This window comes from Hypanus sabinus, chromosome 21, assembly GCF_030144855.1.
Source record: "Hypanus sabinus isolate sHypSab1 chromosome 21, sHypSab1.hap1, whole genome shotgun sequence".
NCBI classification, from domain to species: Eukaryota; Metazoa; Chordata; class Chondrichthyes; order Myliobatiformes; family Dasyatidae; genus Hypanus; species Hypanus sabinus.
The window spans coordinates 46,585,282-46,609,216 of record NC_082726.1 but is presented as its reverse complement, the minus strand read 5'-3'; the positions used below and the strand labels follow the sequence as shown (position 1 = coordinate 46,609,216).

Here is a 23,935-nt window from a genome sequence, read left to right as displayed (position 1 = left end):
TCCAGCCTGGAGCCTTCCTTGATCTCTATCACAAAGATCCAAATAACTTAGCTGTAGGCCAGTTAACATAACCCCGTTGTCTTTTGTTTAGCTAATGCAGACAAAAACATCTCACAGCCACTTCACTTAGTGAACCAGATCTCTTGAGTAGCTAGTCCCTGTGCTGTGGGCCAGTAGCCTGTACTCTGTAGACAGAGCTGTTAGTTCACAAAGCTGTCCTTTTAACTTCAGACTGATTATTGTCTGCAATGCATATTAAAAACTGAAGACTGTGTCTTGTTTACAACAAGAAGCTGAGCAAGGAATATTGTTTGAAAGTTTAAATTTGTTACAAACAACCCTGACCCTTTCAAAAGGCCATGCAGCTGCGCTAGAAAGCTGAGGTTGACAATAAGCCTGTTGAGCCCTGGAACCATCGACTCCACCCAGATTCTACTACCACTGATTTGAATTAGGGGCAACCTGCAGGAACCATCAAGTGCTTTTGGGATATGGGAGCACCCAAAAGAAACAGTGCAGCCCCAGGAAGAGGCTGCAAACTCCACATAGTTGGCACTGGAGGACAGGATCACTGGAGCTTTGAGATAGGGCACTACCAGCTGCATCCTGTACTGCCCTTTGAATGGCATTCAAGTTTAGGCATTCAATAATGTTTCCACAGGACACCCAGGAGGGAAAGATCTCCTTCCTGTTCTTTGGGTAATGACTCTGGCTAATAAAGAAATGGCCTTTTAAAGAACACAAGAACATAAGAAATATGATTAGGAGTAGGCCATTTGGCCCATCAAGCCTGCTCTGCAATCCAATAAGATCATTACTGTTTTCTCAACTGCTGTGGAAATTCACTCTTCGAAGGTGTAGAGGAATTAGTGGGATAAGTGGGAGGTTTTCTGCCTTTGAGTTAAAGTCCCTTCCACCAGGAATACTCTGAAATAAGAATATTTGGAGAGTCATCTAAGCCTATAGCAGTATTGTGGCATTTATGACAACTTACCAGTTCATGCTTCAATCAAGGCGCACTACAACTCAACACCAATCTAAATCATAGCCTCAGTGACATTTAAGCTATTTTGTATTCAGCAACTCAGGCTCTGCACAAAAAAAACCTCACATTGAAGCTGCCCGCAGGAGCTGTTAAAGACCTGACCAGTAGTTTGTCCATGAAGCAAGTTTCCCTGCCTATTACAAAAGAGTCATCTTCAGTAACAGGAGTCCAGCAGGAACGAGTGCATCGTCTGCCAACTGAAGTCAAAGCCCGTACATTCGGCTTAATTAAATCTAATGGGGCTAAACCAGTGTGAGGAAGTGTATGAACACCAGTACAGTTGTGTTCTTGCTTAGAGCTGGCAATCAGTGATAAACATCTCCATCCATGACAATCACAGCTACAGTGGCAGTGTTAATAATTTAAAAAGCTCTACCTGCCTCAGGCACAGTTGTTTCATCCATCCTTCTTTTGTCACATATTATCATCATCTGGATGCGATATTAAACCATGACTCCACACTGGCCTCTCTGACAGACATGAAATCCTTTTACACTATATTGAAGAAAAGCAGGGGAGATATTTGTGGCCAATGTTTATGGTTCACTTACAAGCACTGAAGAAAAAATTAACCAACATTATAAATTCTTGCGTCTAACTTAACGGGTGCATTTCCAACAAAAAAAAACAATATCAGAAAGGTTAAAGAAGCAAATTGCAAAGCATTTGAAGGCCACCAGCGGTGGAAAGGTAAACATTACATACCTCTCTTGATCTCATTCCATTTTCATTTGGCTCATGTTTTCCCCACTTTCCCAGCGGACATGCTGGAAATAATCTACTGGTCAGGCAGCATCTGAGGAAAGGCCAAAGTCCTGAAATCAGAACTGAGGAAGAGACAGAGTTAGAGATACACCTGACCCCTTCTGATCCACAAGCCACTGCCTCCCAGTACCAGTAAACCTACTAACTCGTACGTCTTTGAAATGTGGGGGGAAAGCAGAGCACTCAGAAGAAAACCCACATGGTCACAGGGAGATTGGACAAACTCCCTGCAGACAACGGCAAGAATTGAACTGAGGTTGCTGACGCTGTAATAGCTAACCATTAAGTTGCAGAGAAGCTGGTGGAAAGGATGACTAGGACTAATATATTACCTGTGATCAGGTGAAGTCAGAGTTCCTATTGGGATCAGATTTAGAGCCATTCAGCTGATAAGTTAATGCCCAGAAGGCTTCAATGTGTCTAGTTGGAACAGTGGATGCCATTTCTCTAGGACTGGCCCAGTGGCTATCTGCTTTTTCCAACACACAGGAGACCAACCCTGAACACTGAATGCATTAGAAGAAGGTTGTTCTTAAGACCATAAGACATAGGAGCGGAATTAGGCCATTTGGCTCATTGGGTAGGTTTTGTGATGCCATCATGGCTGATTTAGTGTCCTCCGCAACCCCATTCTCCTGCCTTCTTCCTATAACATTTGACATCCTTACCAATCAAGAACCTATCAATCTCCACTTTAAATGTGCTCAATGACTTGTCCTCCACAGCCATCTGGTGCAATAAATTCTACAGATTCTGCTAAAGAAGTTCTTCCTCATCTCTTCTTGACTCTTTTTGAAAGGGTTGTCTTTATATTCTGAGGCTGTGTCCTCTCTTCTGAGACTCCTCCTCGCCCCCCCCCCCACTATAGGGAACATCTTCTCCATGTCCACTTTATTAGGCCTTTCAATATTTGATAGGTTTCAATGAGATTTCCTCCTCATTCTTCTAAACTCCAGAGAGCACAGGCCCAGAGCCATCAAATACACCCTTTCATTTCCAAAATTAGGTAAGGGGCCCAAAACGGCTCACAATATTAGTGTGGTCTGACCAATGCTTTTTAAAGCCTCGGCCTTCACCGTGAAGGACTGGAACATTTGCCCAAATGGTTTTGTTCCAGGCTAGCAAATTTTGACTGCTATCATGGAGATAATTTGCAGTGTATCCTGGAATCCTAACCTGGATGTGTAACAGTAGTAAACTATTACAAGTCATTATCTGCAGGAGGAAGTTTGCAGAACCAAGGGAGAGAACTGCAAATGTTGAAGTACCTGTGTCCTCTACAAAATTAACCTGGATGCTAATGAGACGAGTCGTAATTGGCTTTCGAACAGCAACCAGTCATAATCACAAAGTATTAATAGAAGCTATTATTGACTGCTCAGAACACTGCTTTTTAATTTCTGGTATTTTAAAGTTAATTTATCAAACTGATGGATTGCCCTCAACCACACGGGCCCCTCCCCCATTTTCGACAGAAAAGGCTGCATTTACTCAAAGAAATTCAAATACTTAAGCACAGTCTGCTGCTTACTGAGAGGAAATGGCCTCCACAAGCCGTATAACAGATTCCATTTTAAATTTCAAGGTATGATGCATTCTCAACATTGCACTTTCTCAAGTTTGAAATGAAAAATATTAGTGTGCTTGACCTTATACTGCAAAAACAACTCGGGTAATGATGATCAATGCCACAGCTGTTACAGAGCATGGTGCTACCCAATTCAGAGTGCTCATCAATAGTTACATGCTGCACGTTTCCCGTCCACCGGTGCAATAGCTAAACAAGCAGTCATGAATTCAAAGCAACATTGATTTACAAGAGATCTCCAAAGCTTATGTTTTCTCCCCAACTAGGATTCTTTCATTACGTAAATTTGCTTCAGTTGCTAAACAGCGAATTAGAGTTGTTAAAATGACATAAAGTGTGTAGAATCTAGGTATAAGATGAAATACAACAGTTTTTAGGGAATTGAGCAAGTTGGATTCAGACCTGGCTTTGGGTGCCAACGGTGTGGGAGCTCTCAGTAACTACGTGTGTTTCCTTCAGGGGCTCTAGTCTTGCCCCAGAATTCCAAAATATTGTGAGCAGTTTTGGGTCCCTTATCTACAAGAGGATGCGCTGGTGTTGGAGGAGGTCCTGAGGTGGTTTATGAGAATGAACCCAGGAATGAAAGGGTTAACATATGGGGAGTGTTTGATGGCTCTGGACCTGTATTTGCTGAAATCTATGAAACCACGCTGGTTTCATTGGCTGAGTGAGTCTTGGGAAGACACTCTCCAGTACCGCCAAACCCGTGAGATTGAGACGGCCCTCCCACCCCAAACTCCTGTTTGTGTAACCTGCTACCCTGTTACAACTCGGTGCCATGAAACAACAGACAGCACATGACCTGCGATTAAAGGAAATATATTTACGAATCTCAACTGAAGGATTAGTAAAGAAAAGAAAAAAACAAAAGGGGCCTATTATAAGGAAACAGTCAAACGTGCAACAGTTGGAGTTTAATTCACCGACCCTCAGCCGATCTCGGTGCCTAACTCCGTCAAATCACAATCTCCCCACCAGGTCATATCTCAAGATTGGTTCCCCCCAGCATCTTCTCTCTCCATCTCCCGCCAAAAAAAGACCCAGCTCACATTCCAAGGTACTTGTTATCTCTAACCATAACCCAAACACAGCTTCTACAGAACCACCATTACATTAGCAGTGAAACTTTTCCCAGGGTGTTACATCTAGAAAGATTGGGAGGAGGGTGGATGTCATTGAAACTTACTGAATATTGAAAGGCCCAGACAAAGTGGATATGGACAGCATGTTTCCAATAGTGGGAGAATCTAGGGCCAGTTAGCATAGCCTCAGAATACAAGGATGCCCCTTTAGAACAGAGAGGGAGATGAATTTCTTTGCCAGTGGGTGATGAATCTATGAAAATCTTTGCCATGGACAGCTGTGGAGGCCAAGCCATTGGGAATATTTAAAGTGGAGACTACTAGGTTCTTGATTAGAAAGGGCATCAATGGTTAGAGAGAGAAGACAGGAGAATGGGGTTGAAATGGAAAATAAATCAACCATGATTGACTGGGAAGGAAGAGTCAATAGGCCAAACAGCCTAATTCAGCTCCAATGTCATATGGCCTTATAGACACGTGAGATGGTAGGTTAATTAATAACAATAACTATGATTCAAGAGATACTGTAAATTAACGTGGTAGTGTTGTGGGGTGGAGATGATTTGACTGTAAGAAAAATAACTTAAGGATTAGTGTAGGACTAGTGTGATGGGTTTGGGTTGTCTTGGTGGGTGGGTTGAGGTGAAAGGGGTAGGGAGAGGTAGCTTCTTCTGTGCTGTATGACAGACAGACTGAGTCCATTCAGGCTGATTGTCTTCACACAGAGCTCCAGACACTTCCACCATATCTGGTGTTCCCTTCAACATGGCAATGTTCTGCTCAACCAATGCCTGTGAGAGCATTTGCCTCATCCAAACCACTCTCAGCTGAAAGTAATCTCATTTTCATTCCCCAAAGGATTTATGAAAACTAAGAAATGAGATTCAAGCAGCCATGATTTCCGTATGTCATTGATTTGAAGAACAAGAAGGGTGAATGTAGCAGAAACAGATTTATTAATGTAACCCGCTTTTTGACTAGGCTCCAAGGAATGACAAGTAAGATTAGATTAGATTCTATTAGTTGAATAAATTAACTATGTTCATCAGGTAATTGTTGTAAAACTAAAGAAAAGTAATTATAAATATTATAGTAGACCAGATTAATCTACAAGTCTAAGGCATTAGCCCACATTAAGTACAATAGTATCATCTTGTTTACTTGTGCTTATTATGAGAGCTCTTTCAGCATTAAAGATGCTGCAGGGCTTTGGGGTTTAACCAGAAGTTTAAACAGGGAGACAGAAACTAAAAAACTCAATTTAGAATAAAGTGAACTATTTACTGTTGACTGAGAACAATTGAACAAACTCAGGGTGATCGCAAAGAGCCAGGAGCAAGAGATGTGAACCGTGGCAATTTGTTTAATAGGTGGGCAGGCAAAGAACATCGTTTAAGCAGAGAGGTATTAGAGAAAGCTGTTCCATAGATAGACCTGTGCACTCTTATGCACCAGATGCAGCAGAGCTCAGGCATGGTGAGAAATGCTGAAATGGTCAAAGCAGGAGAATGGAGTACAACAGCCAGGAATTCAGTATATGGCACTGCAGTGTGTGTTGGAAGCTTTTCAGGAAAGATTCACTAGGCTGATTCCTGTGTTGATTGAGTAAGTCAGGCCTGTTCTCATTGGAGCTTTGAAGAAAGGGGGTAGTGGTCTTATTAAAACAGTTAAGTTTCTGACTGTGTGATGCTGAAAGGACATTTTCCCTCATGGGGGAATCCAAAACTAGTAGACACGGTTTCAGTCATCCATTTAAGATAGGGGTGAATCTCTCAGAGGGCTATGAATCTTTGGAATCTTCCAAGAGCTTCAGAGGTTGAGACCTTTGAAAATAATCAAGGCCAAGATTTTCAGACTATGGAGACTCAAGATTTATGACAAACAGAGAAGAACGTTCAGGGTAATGCTTCATCTCCAGCTAAAACGTTTACCTAGCCTGAGGTAAAGATCAAAACAGCTGTGAACTTATTGAATGGTAGAGCAGAATCAAGGGTCCACATACTTACATTCTCTTGTGACACTGAAGGAGGGAATCTGTCTGATCAATGCCAACTCTCAGTACATTCCCAGCAGTACTTTGAAATTTATTACCTCATACAATTAGCAGTCTATATTAGTGGATTGGTGGTGTAGAAACTCTAACTTCCCAGGAATTAAAATGTCATAATACTTGTCATGGTCCTGGCACATAGTTGCATTCACAAGGGATCTGTTTTATCCTCGTTACTTTCTTAGTAGTGTAAGGAGGCCCAGTGTGAACTGACTCCCAAAGAAACTTCCAGAGATATGCATTTGAAAGTATTCTGACTAGTTGTATCATGGTTTGGTACAGAAATTCAAATATTATTTATAGATTCTTTGAATAATAAATTTACTTTGAATATGCAGGAATGTACAAGGCTGCAGAGAGTAGTGGATTCAGCCTAATACATCACTGGCACATTCCTCCCCACCATCAGAAGTACCTCCATGAGACACTGCCTCAAGAAGGCAACACCTGTCATCAAAGATCCATACCATCCAGGCCAAGCCATCTTCTCACAGCTGCCAGCAGGCTGCAGGTACAGAAGCACCTAAGTTACAGAGAAAGGTTGAACAAGTTAGGTCTTTATTCTTTGGAGCATAGAAGGTTGAGGTGGGGACTTGATAGGGGTATTTAAAATTATGAGGGGGATAGATAGAGTTGACGTGGATAGGCTTTTTCCATTGAGAGTAGGGGAGATTCAAGTGACATGAGTTGAGAGTTAAGGGGCAAAAGTTTAGGGGTAACATGAGGGGGAATTTCTTTAGTCAGAGAGTGGTAGGGTAGCTATGTGGAATGAGCTTCCAGTAGAAGTGGTAGAGGCAGGTTCAATTTTGTCATTAAAAAAAATTGGATAGGTATATGGACAGGAAAGGAATGGAGGATTATGGACTAAGTGCAGGTAGGTGGGACTAGATGAGAGTAAGCGTTCAGCATGGACTAGAAGGGCCGAGGTGGCCTGTTTCCATGCTGTAATTGTTATATGGTTATAAGTCCTGCATGATGAAGTTCAAGTACAACTACTTCCCTCCAAACACTTGATTCTTGAACTAACCTTCCCAATCCTAACCATTACTTCAATATAGTAACACGGTGGCCACTTTGACCACACTGCACAACAATTACTTTGATCTTTGTTCTAAGTTTGTTCTTTCTTGTATAATCTTGTAAGATTTGTGTTTCTGTTTTTCTTGTGAATGCTGTGTATCTGGCTCCTTAAGGTTGTTATCGTCAGGGACAGCAGTGGGGCTAAGCTCCCACTATTGTTACGTACCCCGTAACTGGGTGTCTTACCAGCAAAGATAGAAGTATCCGTTGGAGTCTGGTTCTATTTTCAAAACAGTGTTTATTAGTAAAACATACCAATCAATATCAACAATGCAAATATATAGATAATACTCGTTAGCAATATTAAACCTAAAAGTGTGGGTAGAATAACAATCAATAATAAACAAGCTCTATCGTTGTCTAGGGGATAATGAATTATCATGGGAAAGTATGAAGTTCAGTTCAGTTCATGTAGGCTGAGGTAGTTGTTGGTTCTTTTGTTGTAACCGTTGGAGGGAGAGAGAGAGAGAGAGAGAGAGAGAGCGAGCGAACAGTGACAGCTATAGTCAGTCAAACCTTCCTTTACGTTCTTGATCCGTCGATGTGTTGTTGTGGCCACTCAGGTATGACCCCTCTCACCTTTAACTAGACCGTTCTTCTATGGTGGACTCGTCACCCAGGCAAGGGTGAACACACACAAGTCCCCACCGGCCTCGCTATAAACACTGTGAGTTAACATTGACCGATCCTTCGTTTGGTCTCCGATGCCCCACACCTTCTCGTGGGTTCCAACACTTAAGCAGTGCTCACTGGTGTGTCTCCTGGTGTGTCTGAGGGTGTCTCCCCAGACCTCACTTTTATCCCCACTCACGGGGTCTCAGGTGTCAATCAGTTTTGAATGGATTAGCCCATCAAACCAGCCCACTCCAGCTGTCCACTGAGGAATTTTAATGAACAGAATGGTACCAAGTAAACAGCCCTCTCCGGAGTCATAAGCCTTTCAGGAGTCATAATATAGTGGAACAACAAGTCTCTCTCTCCCAGTGTTATCTCTCCCTTATCTGAAGCAAATGTTCCAGTCCCAGTATGTTTTTCCTTTTGTCTCTCTTTCTCTTTCATTAGCAGCGTGGTAATAGTAACAGTTTGTAATTCACCCAGGGGAGGGGACATGGGCAACCCTGCACCCTTCTGCCCATCAGAGCTGTTCATCCTTCATAACACTACCTACTAAATGACCCCAGTGGTGTGCATCTCTAATAGCTTCTGACAACCAAGTCCAGCTTTGGGCTTTCATGTGTGGCTTTGCCTCTAAGCCCAGCAGCAATGTTTCTACTGACTGGACAAAGGGGCAAAGGTGGGTTACAGGGACCTTAAAAACAGCTGCTTTGGGTAGATGGGGCTCATCACCCGTGGTTAGCAGATCATCTAGGAAAAGGAAAACTCTGATTTCAAACTTCCGTGAAGCTATACCCACACAAGGGAAAGGCTTCAGGAGTAAACCTTGAGGAACAATCCAGAGCTGGAGTCCCTAAGGCAGTCCTACATTAAGTTTAACACTGACTGGCAATGCCAGCTCTCTGCCGTTCCTTTGGATACATCAGATGCGTAGAGAGGGGGAGCCTGCTACATGGGCGCAGCTTGCTCTCCATATTGTACAGCCCTGCTTTGTGTATTACGTAGGCAGCTGGGATGCAATATCCATACAACAGGGGGCCTCTCTTACTCTGCCTGATGCTATGTGCCTGTCAGCCTGCTGCAAGTAATCTTCTTATTGCGTCTGTGCTCACATGCAGTTGTGTATATGACTTTGATTGTGGCTTTGACTCAGACCTGTCGAATTTTTCCAAGTTTTGTCACCCTGCCTTTATTAGCCAAATAACCCACCAACCAGCTGATTAAGTGTGGGAGGTGAGTGGAACCAAAGGAAACCCACAAGAATGTATAGACACCTAGGGACTGCATTGGTGATCAGGATTGAAGCAAGTTACTGGAGCCATGAAGCAGCAGTGCCAGCTGCAGAGTCTCCATGCTGCTCCTGCATCCTACTTTCTAATCTTACATTTATAGGTGTTTAACAGCTGATGGGAAAGGGACTGGTTGCTGTACATCTCCGTCAGGAACATCAACCCAGCTGCAGTGAGTACTGTTGAGCCAATGTTCAAAAAATTCGAAGTAAGTTTTATTATCAAAGTACATATATGTCATCATACACAACCCTGAGAGTCACTTTCCTGTGGGCATACTCAGCAAATCTATAGAACAGTAGCCAGAACAGGATCAATGAAAGATCATCTAGAGCGCAGAAGACAACAAACTGTGCAACTGCAAATATAAATAAATAGAGCATGAAATAACAAGATACAGAGGATTATCAGTTGTGGTAACATCTCGATGGCTGTGCATGTGAGTGTAGTTATCATCTTTTGTTCAATAGCCTGACAGTTGTGGGGTAGCTACTGATCTTGAACCTGGTGGCACAAGTCCTGAGGCTCTTATATCTTCTATCTGATTGCAGCAGCGAGAAGAAAGCATGGCCTGGATGATGAAGATATCTGTTGGTGGATGCTGTTTTCCAATGACAGTGCTTCATGAAGATGTGCTCAATGGCTGGGAAGGCTTTGCTCATGATGTACTTGGCCAAATCCACTACCTTTTGTAGGATTTTCCATTCAAAGGTGTTGGTGGTCCCTCACCAGGCCATTATACTATCCACTACACACCTATAGAAGTTTGTCAATGTTTTAGATGTAATGCTGAATCTCCACAGAACCCTAAGAAAGTAGAGGCACTCCCATGCTTTCTTTGCAACTGCACTTATGTGCTGGGTCCAGGACAAGTCCTCTGAAATAGTAACACCCAGGAATTTAAAGTTGCTAACCCTCTCCACCTCTGAATCTCTGATCATGACTGGCTCATGGACCTTTGGTTTCCCTCTCCTGAAGAATATAAGCAATTCCTTGGTCTGCTGACATTGAGTGAGAGGCTGGTGTTATGACACCACTTAGCCAAATTTTCATTCACCCTGAGTGGTGTCATAGCAACAACCTCTCACTCAATGTCAATAACGTCAGGTGGGTAACTTCACTCAAGTCTGAACTCATTCCATAACTTTGTACTTACATCAAAGGTCTTGACAATTCATATTTTCAATATTATTTATCATGCTTATTTTGCACATTGGTTGCACGTTAGTTATTTATTATATCTTCTTTTGCATGTTGATTGTTTGGCTGTCTTTGTGTGTAGTGTTTCATTGATTCTATTTGTATTTCTTTGTCTACTGTGAATGCCAACAGAAATTAATCTCTGTTACTATATGGTAACATACTATATATGTACTTTGATAATAAATGTATTGTGAACCTTGAACTCAGGCTTTGAATTTTGATCCTCATTAACAAACAACTTCCTGATGGGAACTCTATTGCCACATGTTGTGCGGCTGTTCAAAAAGCAATCCCAGTGCCTTGTCAAGGGCAGTTGAGCATGGGATGTTAAATATTTGTCTTGCCAGAAGTTCACACATCCCACAAAATAGTAGGACAATCATGGTTGTTCTTGTTTTGTGAAAGATCCCACAGAGAATGAGAAAGAATGTCTGGACAAGGGGAACTTCACTTCAAACACTGTGGATGCTGGCACCCGCAGATCGTAAGTCACACACTATTTGGAAATAAATCGCATGTCCTTCATTGTCATTGAATTGAAAATGGGGAGCTCTTCAGTGCCTTCAGCATAGAGATAGTGGTAGTTCAAGTCAACAACAGGTATCACATTCTCAAAGGTAATTAGACTGTTCCACCAATGTCCACTTCATGCAAACAAATAAAGAGTTAAAAAACTCCTGCATTCTCTGGATGTGAGGCTGTAGCCAATGGACCTGAGTTGCCAATGTACAACCAAGTAATCGCAAGCAGGACCCAGAGTAGTGTGAATGAGTCAAGTCCTCATCTTATGAACAGATTTGGGGAGGGCAAGTTTGTTGACTTGCTGGACTCCAAACTCCTGGTGTCAACACGTAAGACCACAAAATATAGCAGCAGGATTAGGCCATTTGGCCCATCAAGTGTAATCCACCATTTAATCATTTTCTCAAGTCCATTCTCCTGTTTTCTTCCTGTAATCCTTACTAGTCAAGAACCAATCAATTCCTGCGTTTAATACACACTGTCTTAGCATCCATAATCCCCTTTAAAAATGAACTCCACAGATTCACCATCCTCTTCAACTCAGTTCTAAATGGATGCCTCCTTATTCCAAGTCTGTGCCCTTGGATCCTAAACTCTTTCACCAATGAAAGCATCCTCTCCATCCCCACTCTGTCCAGACTGGTGGGACTTCCTTGCAGGGAAATAACTGCTAAATCCAGAACTAAGTTAAATCTAGTACAGAAAATGAAGCCCCACTCATTTCAGTAGGGATCCTAAGCCTGAAATTATGAGAAAAAGTGAAAGGATGTTTTTCAAAAAATATTTAGTGCTTTAATTATTGTTTAATGGTTTTTCAGTTTTTTAAATATAAGCATTATTGTTTTAAAATAATTTAATTTGAAACACCATCTTGACATCACTTCACTTCTTTATGACTTTTATGTTTGTTTTTCATCTTGAATGTAGTTCAGGAACTGTTGGAGACTGCGATTTCCAATTTGGAGATCACTTTGGTGTTTCTATGCTCTGCAGTCTCCAAGAGGATTCTAGGGGGCAGTGTGAGAAGGCTACGGGACAGGGTGCAAACTGATATTTGACTCAATTTCACTGATTAAAGCTTCCATTGTTTGCTGATTAAAACGATGAGGGAGATTGAAACATCGAGGTGAATGCAGAGGATGAGCGCCAGCTACCTGCCATTTGATCACTGGTGCTATCGCTCTGCTACGGAGAGGGGAGACTACCTTTTGATCGCTGGCAAGATCGCTCGGCTATGAAGAGGGTAAGGCCTGCCGCTGTGCTAGAGAATGCTACCCAGGTTTTTTATGTTTTGGATATGGACTTGGACTATAGTCTTTTTCAGTCCTACAGTTTTTCACTCGATTTTTCTCTTTTTTGTGTGCGTGTGGGAGGGGGTACTTGGATGTCGATGTGCCTGTTCCATTTTTGTTCATTTTTCCATAGGGTAGATGATCTTTCCTTCTTCTTTTTTTCTTTTTTTCTTTCTTGGTTTCATGGTCATCTGGAGGAGCAGAATACTTTGTATACTTTGATAATAAAATAAGCCATTGAACCTTTTGAATACAGTTGAATGTTGGAGAGGTTGAGGACTGTTAAAATCACATTAAGCTTTCACAACTGGCAATGATCTGCCACAAACATTGCCTTCTATCAGTCTTTGTCAGGGGTAGAGCTTCACACTATGCCAGTCACTGCCTGAATCTTGCTACAGGGTTCAAGGCCTCAGACAGTCAGTGAGATGTCCTCTGACTGCATCGGATGAAGTATGTATACAGATAGGCAGGGGTCATTGTCAGTGACTTTGTACAGCAGAATTGGGTTGGGGTCACCAGAATCAAGCTCTTTCTGTTGAACCAATATTAAAGTTGTAAATTATTGAACACCCGAATTAGAAGCAGAAGTTGGCTAACTCTTCCAGCAAGTTCCTCCTTCATTAAAACCATAAGATAAAGAGTTAGAATTTAGCCCAGTCTGCTCTGCCATTTGATCATGGCTGATTTATTTTCCCTCTCAACTCCATTCTCCTGCCTTCGCCATGTTACCTTTGACGCCTTTACTAATCAAGAACCTATCAAACCTTCACTTTAAATATATTCAATAACTTGGCCTCCACAGGTATCCATTGCAATGAACTCCACAGATTCAGCAGCTTCTGGCTAAAGAAATTCTTCCTCATATCCATTCTAAAGGGGTTCCTTTTATTCTGAGGCCTGCCCTCTGGTGCTAGACTCCCCCACTATTGGGAACATCCTCACCATGTCCAATCTACCTGGACCTTGATTAAAATCAAAGTCAGCATCATGGAAGAAAGATTAAAATACTTTGTATTAAGCACAGAGAAAATTAAATAAAAGCTCTCAGAATGAGAAGTGATTAAAATATTGACAATACAATTATCTAGGTATCTACTGTGCAAGCACACACAAGATTGGAAATAACAAACTATCGCATTTATTCTGGTCTGGAGGAAGTTTCACACTAATGGATCGGTGAGATCGATGTTGTCTTGTTTCCTTTAATAGTGAGCCAGTTGGTAAATCTATTGCCTCCCATTAGACCAGAATTAGCACGTCAATGACTAATGTGATCACCCCATATAGCTTGTTCCGAGTGCAAATGCAGTCCCAAGTCATTTCCACCAGATTTGTCAATAGTGGTGTGTGTTCAAGCAAGGTATGCTTTGTGACTGTTTCGGCATGAACTAGTTGGACCAAAGGGGCTGCTTTTGTGTTGTTTAACTGTATGACTAGAAACCCTGTGATGGTGTGAGTTTCCTCTGAGTGCTCTGGTTTCCTCCTACATCTCAAAGACGTACGGTTTAGTAGGTTAATTGGTCATGAGCGTGTAACTGGCCAGCAGGGGTTCATGGGCCAGAAGGGCCTGATTCTCTAATAAATAAAAAACATGGTATACCCTGCAAATGCAACTCCTTTGGCTCAGCTGCCAAAACCAAGACTTTGTTCTGTATGTTTCTAAGCTACAGTATAAATAGTTAACACATGTACTACAAAAATGCCCCACACTGACCATCTCCGACAGGGGAAAATCTAACTGCCTACTCTAGATATTCAGTAGCATCGGCAGTGACTAGCTTCTAGCTGGCATTCTGTGAACGCGATGGAGGATAAAGCTTGTGGCAGTGCTTTCCCAGCTGTGTAATCCATGTGCCATTTCAGTATTTTTAATGTTTTCGACATTCAATGATATTTAAAAGTTATCCAAATTAAAATCATTTCAAATAATGGCTTTTTAAAAAAAAAGTTGATTAATAATTCATAACCACATTTCATGAAATTATGTTAATAAAAATAATGTTTGGAGTAATTACCTCATGAAGCCAGGCCCAGAATCTCCACTGTCAATATCTTGAGCATCAGCATTAGCTAGAGGCTCTACTAGACCAACCATCAGTGCCAAGCGTTGAAGTGCAGATCAAAGGTTCATACACTGTAACAAATGTCTCACACTCTGGCACCTACCATCACTAGACAACAAGTCGGAAGCTTGATGGAAAATAACCAGTTCCCTGAATGAGTTCAGCACCAACATCACTCAAAAATGTTGACACCTCCCAGGTCAAAGCAGCCCATTTACTTGAGGTCCCCACCCTAAATATTTATTCCCTTTAACACCAATACACAGTAGTTGCAGTTTCTACCACATACTGCAGTTACTTTTCGAGGCTATCCCAACAGCTTCAACTACCTCACTTAGGAGGACAAGGGCGTTCATTGTACTGTAACACTATCGCCTTCACTGGATCTTCATTGTTGTTGGATCAATGTGTCTTTTTATTATGTAATTCTCTGAAATGCTGCTGTAAAACCACAAATTTCACAACATATGTTGTTCAAAATAAACCTGATTCTGACTTCTTCTCCAAAAACATATGGAGCACCTTCACCAGAAGGACTGTTATGATTTATAGACAGCTAGTAAATACTGGCCTTGCTCGCAACATCCAGATTGCAAAAAGCAGAGAAAAGTGAAAAACGATTGATTTTAATGCTTACAATTAAAAGTGTTCCAAAAATACACAAATAACATAGCAGATTATGACAAGGATAGTTTGGACCCAAATGCTGGAGTATCTGATGCAAGGATCGAGACACTGTATCAAAATGGACTGAGAAATGAAGACAAAACAAATGCTAGATGATCAGGTGATCTTCAAATACTCAATTCTTGGCGCTCAGAACATGATTGCCAATTAAAGGTGGAGATATGTCTGTACCAAAGGAGGTATAAAGCCTATGCTAGCCTGCAGATCACCCTTGGACAAAGTGTAGCACCTGATTAGCTTCCTTTGCTCAGGGTCATGCAAAGACATGGAAGCAAATGTTGGATGGTTGCATGTGCAGTCGGTGCATATCACATCCTGGCTATGCAGCCGCTGAAACCAGGCAGACAATCTCTGAAGAGTATTGACAATGGCTGGGGTCACCCGTCTTGTAAAGACACTGTCCAGAAGAAGGTAATGGCAAACCACTTCTGTGGAAAAATTTGTCAAGAACAATCATGGTCATGGAAAGACCATGATTGTCCACATCTTACAATATAGTAAATAACAAATGAATGATGTAATGTGAAGAATGATAGAGAAAAGTTTATTTTTATAGTTTTTCAAACAGAGACACTCTTCATTTGCCATACCATTCCATGTACAGAAGTTAGTGAAGGGTATTATGCATATCTTATCATATTTTGACCATTGTTACTAAGTCTAACTTTACAAAAACCTATTAATCACTGTTGTAAAACTCTAGCAACATACACAAACTGCTGGTGGAAATTACAGTTCAGGCAGCAACTATTGAGTGAAATAAACAGTTGACATTTTGAACAGAAATCCTTTATCAGAACTTCATCTTGTGGCTCCTTTATAAATCTCCTGGCCTGACCAAATAACAGACTAAACATTTTGTTCATATGCAGTTGGATGGATCACGCTTAGGCAATCACAGGTATAGCAATATAATAGCTAAATTACTGAATTTGTAGCCAGAGTTCCAGATAACTGATCCAGAGAAATGAGTTCAAATCCCACAAAGGCAGCCAGGAAATATAAATAATACCTAGATTATTTTATAGAAAAGGCTTATAATTGAACTACTGGAATGTAAAAAAAAAGCACCTAATTCAATAAAGTTGTGTAGGGAAGAAATTCCATTCTGTTTACTTGGCCTGGTCCATAAGTAACCCTGGACCCACTCATGTGGTTGACTCTTCACTTCCAGGTCAATTAGGAGTACACGATAAAATGGTGCCACTGCCATTGTGAAAACAAGAAAACAAAAGACATAAATGGTGTAATATACTTGTAAGTTTTCTCTCCATATGGCATACCTTAATGTGAAACTTCAGGCTCTGAGCAAGAGCCATTTCATTCACAGCAGATTCCAACATGTATCAATGTGATGAAGAGCCAGTTAAATCACTTCAGCAGTATTGCAAGTTGAATGGTTAATAATGATTTTGTAGGACATGTGGACTTTTCTGTACCAGTAAAACCCCTCTGATATCCAATTATCTGCTGTAAGATTACGTAGAGTAGGTCTTACCACTCACTCTCCCTTCCCTTCCCCCCCCCCACCCCACCAAAACCACCATCTGGTGCTCCTGATGCAGCCTCCTCTACATTGGTGAGACCTGACATAGGTTGGGGGACCACTTTGCCGAATACCTTCACTCCATCTGCAACAAGCAGGATTTCCTGGTATTCAACCATTTTAATTCCAAACCCACTCTCATTCAGATATGTCAGTTTATGGCCTTCTCTACTCCATAGAAAAGGCTTGCCAGAAGGGCAGTGTTATGATAATTGTGGGGGATTTTAACATGCGAGTGGATTGGGAAAATCAGGTCGGCACTGGATCTCAAGAGAGAGAATTTGTAGAATGTCTACAAGATGGCTTTTTAGAACAGCTTGTTGTTGAGCCCACTAGGGGATCGGCTGTACTGGGATGGATATTCTGTAATGAACCAGAGGTGATTAGAGAGATGGAAGTGAAGGAACCCTTAGGAGGCAATGATCACAACATGATTGAGTTCACTGTGAAATTTGAGAAAGAGAAGCTGAAATCCGATGTGTCAGTATTTCAGTGGAGTAAAGGAAATTACAGTGGCATGAAAGAGGAACTGGCCAAGGCTGACTAGAAAGGGACACTAGCAGGAAGGACAGCAGAGCAACCATGGCTGGAATTTATGCGAGAAGTGAGGAAGGTGCAAGACAGATATATTCCAAAGAAGAAGAAATTTTTGAATGGAAAAACGATGCAACAGTGGCTGACAAGAGAAGTCAAAGCCAAAGTAAAAGCAAAGCAGAGGGCATACAAGGAAGCAAAAATTAGTGGGAAGACAGAGGATTGAGAAGTTTTTAAAAGCTTACAAAAGGAAACTAAAAAGGTCATTACGAGGGAAAAGATGAACTATGAAAGGAAGCTAGCAAATAGTATCAAAGAGGATACTAAAAGCTTTTTCAAGAATATAAAGAGTAAAAGACAGGTGAGAGTAGATATAGGATCGATAGAAAATAATGCTGGAGGAATTGTAATAGGAGATAAGGAGATGGCGGAGGAACTGAATGAGTATATTGCATCAGTCTTCACTGAGGAAGACATCAGCAATATATGGACATTCAAGGGAGTCAGGGAAGAGAAATATGCGCAGTCACAATTATGACAGAGGAAGTACTCAGGAAGCTGAATAGTCTAAGGGTAGATAAATCTCCTGGACCAGATGGAATGCAACCTTGTGTTCTGAAGGAAGTAGCAGTGGAGATTGTGGAGGCATTAGCTATGATCTTTCAAAAGTCAACAGATTCTGGCCTGGTTCTGGAGGACTGGAAGAGTGCAAATGTCACTCCATTATTTAAGAAGGGTGCAAGGAAGCAAAAAGGAAATTATAGACCTGTTAGCTTGACATCGGTGGTTGGGAAGTTGTTGGAGTCAATTGTCAAGGATGAGGTTACGGAGTACCTGGAGGCATATCACAAGGTAGGCGGAACTCAGCATGGTTTCCTTCAAGGAAAATCCTGCCTGACAAATCCTGCCTAGTGCAAATTTTGAGGAAATTACAAGTTGGCTAGACAAGGGAGATGTAGTGGATGTTGTGTATTTGGATTTTCAGAAGGCTTTTGACAAGGTGCCACACCTGAGGCTGCTAAACAAGATAAGAGCCCATGGATTTACAGGAAAGTTACATATGTGGATAGAGCATTGGTTGATTGGCAGGAAACAGAGAGTGGGAATAAAGGGATCCCATTCTGGTTGGCTGCCGGTTACCAGTGGTGTTCCACAGGGGTCTGTGTTGGGGCTGCTTCTTTTTACGTTGTATATCAATGATTTGGATTATGGAATAGATGGCTTTGTGGCTAAGTTTGCTGATGATACAAAGATAGGTGGAAGGGCCGGTAGTGCTGAGGAAACAGAGAGTCTGCAGAGAGACTTGGATAGATTGGGGGAATGGGCAAGAAGTGGCAAATGAATTACAATGTCGGAAAGTGTATGGTCATTCACTTTGGTAGAAGAAATAAATAGGCAGACTATTATTTAAATGGGGAGAGAATTCAAAGTTCTGAAATGCAACGGGACTTGGGAGTCCTCGCGCAGGATACCCTTAATGTTAACCTTCAGGTTGAGTCAGTGGTGAAGAAGGCGAATGCAATGTTGGCATTCATTTCTAGAGGAATAGAGTATAGGAGCAGGGATGTGATGTTGAGACTCTATAAGGCACTGGTAAGACCTCACTTGGAATACTGTGTGCAGTTTTGGGCTCCTTATTTAAGAAAGGATGTGCTGACTTTGGAGAGGGTTCAGAGAAGATTCACTGGAATGATGCCAGGAATGAGAGGGTTAACATATGAGGAACGTTTGACCGCTCTTCGACTGTACTCTTTGGAGTTTAGAAGAATGAGGGGGGACCTCATAGAAACATATCGAATGTTGAAAGGCATGGACAGAGTGGATGTGGCAAAGTTGTTTCCCATGGTGAGGGAGTCTAATACGAGAGGACATGACTTGAGGATTGCAGGGCGCCCATTCAGAACAGAGATGTGAAAAAAAATTTTTAGCCAGGGGGTGGTGAATCTATGGAATTTGTTGCCATGGGCGGCAGTGGAGGCCAATTTGTTGGGTGTATTTAAGGCAGAGATTGATGGGTATCTGAGTAGTCAGGGCATCAAAGGTAATGGTGAAAAGGCGGGGGAATGGAACTAAAGGGAAGATTGGATCAGCTCATGATGAAATGGCGGAGCAGACTCGATGGGCCGAATGGCTGACTTCCGCTCCTTTGTCTTATGGTCTTGTAATGACAGGTTGGGTGAGCAACACCCCGTATGCCTTCTGGGTACCCTCCAACCTGATGGTATGAACTTTGATTTCTTTATCTTCTGGTAACTTTACCCCCATCCCCTTCACTCTTCCTCCATTCCCCACTCTGTCTCCCTTCTTACCTCTCCTCTTCTCCTCACCTTACTATCAGCTCCAGCCTGTGCCTCTGCTCCTTCCCTTTCTCTCATGGTCCACTCTTCTCTCCTATCAAATTCATTTATCTCTTCAGCGCTTTACCTTTTCCATCTATCACCTTCCAGCTTGTACCCCTTCCCTCACCTTCTTATTCTATCTTCTTCCTGCTTCCTTTACAGCCCTGATGAAGGGTCCCGATCTGAAGGTCAACTGTTTAATCCCTTTCACAGATGCTGCCTGACTTACTGAGTTCCTCCAGAATTCTGTGTGTGTTGCTTCTACTTGAACTACTGGAATGTAAAAACTCATCCGGTTAATACGTCCTGTAAGGAAGGGATTCTCTTTCTCTTGATATGGTCGAGACCCGACCATATGGTTGACTGCTTACTGATTTCTCGGTCAACTAAGGATACACGATAAAATGGTGCCACTGCCATTGTGAGAACAAGAAAAAAGTAAGACATTTAAGGCGTTATGTACTTGCAAGATGTCATCCTGCCCTAACTACCTCACCGTGATTTGCAGCCACTGAAGTACTTTTGGGCACTGTGGGAAAGCCATTCCAACAAGGTTCCAACTCGTATCAATGCAAGGAAAAACAGTTAAACCATTTCAGCTCTAATGCAGATTGAATGGTAAGTACAGTTTTTTAGGGCATGTGGCTTCATTTTTTTGTACCAATCAAGCCTCTCTAACATCCAGTCATTGTTGTAATATCCAATACAGCAGGTTTTACTATTCAAATCTTTCTCTCCCCCTCCACCCCCACCAACGATAGTTTTCAAAGTCTTGAACTACCTCCAAATTAAAACTATGTGGCTAAAGCACTGTGGCTAAAGAGCACTCTGTACTCCTTCCTACAGAGGTAGAACTTTTGAAGCATTGGATACCAGACAGCTTGAAGACAAAAATTGATTTCAAGCATTGCTAACAAGAGAAACTTTAGTTCAAGAGCAAAGCACTGTGAATAATGGAAATCTGATTATAACAGTCCTGTATATTGTGAGAATTCTAGTGTTAGCTAAACCATAAACTGAAAAACACTAACCCGATGAACATTATCTGTTGGGCAAAGGTAGCTGGTAGCCAAGAATAAATCTTGATTGTTAAGTCTGGGCTGCCTTGAGATAAGACATCCTTTACACTTTTAACAAGTGCAGAGTTAACCGCTCCAAAAGTTGAACAGGCCGTAAGCAATTCATAAGTATGTCTCAAGGAAAGAAATGGGAGTACAAGAGGAACACAGTAACAGAGTGCAAAATAAAGTGTCACAGTTTCAGAGGAAGTGCAGAGCAGGTAGACAATAAAGTGCAAGGTTTGTAGCAATCATGAACAAAATGTGGATACATGGGTCCAGTGGTTTAGCTTGACAGTGTAGAAATCTCTTGGTAATTCTCCCATCAGTTAGGCTACTGTAAGTGACTGAGACAGACTCTGAATAGAATTTATTTCTCACTATCCTCCACTCACTACATTTCTCTAGGAAATCACCTATCCAGAAGCATCATGGCTTAGTATGGGAACTGCTCAACTGGTTAGTATGGAGACTGCAAGAAAATGTAGAGAGTTGTGGACACAGCACAGCGCATCGTGGAAACCAACTTCTCCACGGACTCTATCTACACTCCTCACTGCCATGATCAAGCAGCCAATGTAATCGAAGACCCCATCCTTCTTTCTTCTCTACAATTCCATTGAACAGAAGATACAAAAGCCTAAAGAAAAGTTACCATAATGCACAAAGACAACCTCTATCCCATAAGATCATAGGGCCAAAAGATATAGGAACCGAATTTGGTCATTTAGCCCATTGAGTCTGCTCCAATTTTTCATTATGGCTGATCCAGTTTCCGCTCAGCCCCAGTCTCCTTCCTTCTCCCTGTAACACTTCATGCCCTGACTAATCAAGAATCTATCAGCCTCCACTAAAATATACCCAATAACTTGGACTTTACAGCTGTCTGTGGCAAAGAATTCCATATCCCGCTGTAATAAGGTTATTGAATGGTCCCCTAATATGATAAGATGGACTCTTAACCTCACAGTCTTAGCCTTGCACTTTATCGTCTACCTACACTGCACTTTCTCTGTAACTGTAAACACTTTATTCTGCACTCTGTTACAGTGCTGCCATTGTACTCTCTCAACAAGCCTGTGTGATGCAATTAAAGCCATTTGCCCAGTTAACCTACTAACCTGTAAGTCATTGGATTCTGGGAGGATACTGGAGCACCAGGGGGAAACCTGCGCAGTCACTGGGAGAACGTACAGACTCCTTACAAGCAATCAAGGGAAACTGAACCCACATCACTGGCACCGTAATAGTGTTACACTAACCACTATGTTACTGTGCCACCCACTTGATCTGCAGGGATGCCATGCAAAACAAAGGTTTTAATATACCAGTACAACTGACAATAGTAAACCAATTTACCAATATTTAAGGTTTGTTGTTGTAATTTCTGCTCTTTACTAATAGTCTGTGTGAACTGACTGCAAACAAACTGTTTGCAAGGTGTCAAAACTTACTCAATTCCAATCTGTCATCTGAAACAGTGGTGTTGATAAACACTGTTATAATCAGCTTTTCCCCAGGTTGACTAAGACTAAAGTGTTGTGTATTTAATATTTCAGTATTATTTTGAGTAATCTTGTAATTATGTTGTTGATTAAGTATTCTTTGTCTAAATATAAGTGATTTGCATACATCATTTTGCTACTATGTGATATGTGCACACCTCGCTTAAAATTAAAGACAAACTCATGACTCACATCTTTTTTTTATTGATATACAGAGCAGAGCAGGTCCTCCCAGCCCTTTGAGCCACAAAGCCCAGCAATTTAGCAATTTAATCCCAGTTTAATCACGGGACAATTTATAATGGCCAATTAACCTGCAGACAGGTACATCTTTGGACTGTGGGAAGAAACCAGTGCACCCATAGGAAAGCCACACGGTCACAGGAAGAACATACAGGCTCATTACAGGCAGCAGTGGTACCTGTCGGCTCTGTTGTTTTCCTTTGAATTAGTTTAATGTTTTGAAGTCAGAATACATAACATAAAGGGTATAAGCATAGCAAAAAGAAGTCAACTAAAGACAGAGATGTAGATACATGAACATTTCAAGATTGCGATTTGGCACTAATCTGATCGTTCAGCGAGAGAACATATCTGACAGGGTAAATTCAGCCCAAGAGTCTCAATTAACACCTGATGTTAAAGATATGAAAACCAGGAGAAATTCAAGTTCTATTGTTGGTTCATCATTCACAACTCTGTCCCTGATGATCAGCACGTTTTGCTTTATTTAGCTCAGGTCAGTATAACGAGTCCAGATGACTTCACTGGGAATACGAGTTTGCAACTGTCATTGAGTTTGACAGAACAATGACATTCAATTATCTCAAAGAGTAGGTACCAAATCTTCTTGTGTTAAATGAGTATGTGTAAGGAGCTTAGACAGCTTAAATCTTTATAATATTTGTGTGCTGAGAGCGAACCAGTCTCTGTCTTGGTGTTCAGATTCAAAGAATGGAATGCTCTACAGAAATTAAGAGAGATGGAAATTGTTGCCAAAGCAAATAAATATAACCATATAACAATTACAGCACGGAAACAGGCCATCTCAGCCCTCACCTAGTCCCACTGACCCGCACTTAGCCCATAACCCTCCATTCCTTTCCTGTCCATATACCTATCCAATTTTACTTTAAATGACAATACCAAACCTGTCTCTACCTCTTCTACTGGAAGCTCGTTCCACACAGCTACCACTCTCTGAGTAAAGAAATTCTCCCTCGTGTTACCCTTAAACTTTTGCCCCTTAACTCTCAATTCATGTCCTCTTGTTTGAATCTCCCCTACTCTCAATGGAAAATAAAGCATAAGCACATGAGATTCTGTAAAATGCTGGAGGCCAGGCAGCATCTATGGAGAGGAATAAAGAGACAATGTCTTGGGCTGAGACACTCGAGCAGGACATTGAATATAAAGCACATTGTTTTCACTATTTTGCTTATAAAACTGGCCCAAACACCACAGTTTACTTGAAGAGAAGTCAAAACTTCTGAGCCTTAAGAAGACTAATTTTGAAATAAAGGCGGAAACATAAAAGACCGGAGACACAAAAGAATCTGCAGCAACACACAAAATGATGGAGGAATTAAACGGCTAAGGTAGTAATTGTAAAGGGAAATGAACTGTTAACATTTTAGGTTCAGACCCTTCCCTCCTGAAAACCCTCCAG

The 23,935-nt window shown here is 41.6% G+C and overlaps 1 long non-coding RNA gene across 1 annotated transcript in view; it reads left to right on the top strand.

The window, feature by feature from the left end:
- Positions 1-22,283, top strand: part of LOC132379239 (uncharacterized) — an 85,511-nt gene extending 63,228 nt beyond the window's left edge. Inside the window, exons 2-3 of the long non-coding RNA XR_009507339.1 lie at positions 20,212-20,321; positions 21,170-22,283. This is a non-coding gene — a long non-coding RNA (uncharacterized LOC132379239). The remainder of the gene's footprint in view (positions 1-20,211; positions 20,322-21,169) is intronic.
- The last annotated feature ends 1,652 nt before the right edge of the window (positions 22,284-23,935 follow it).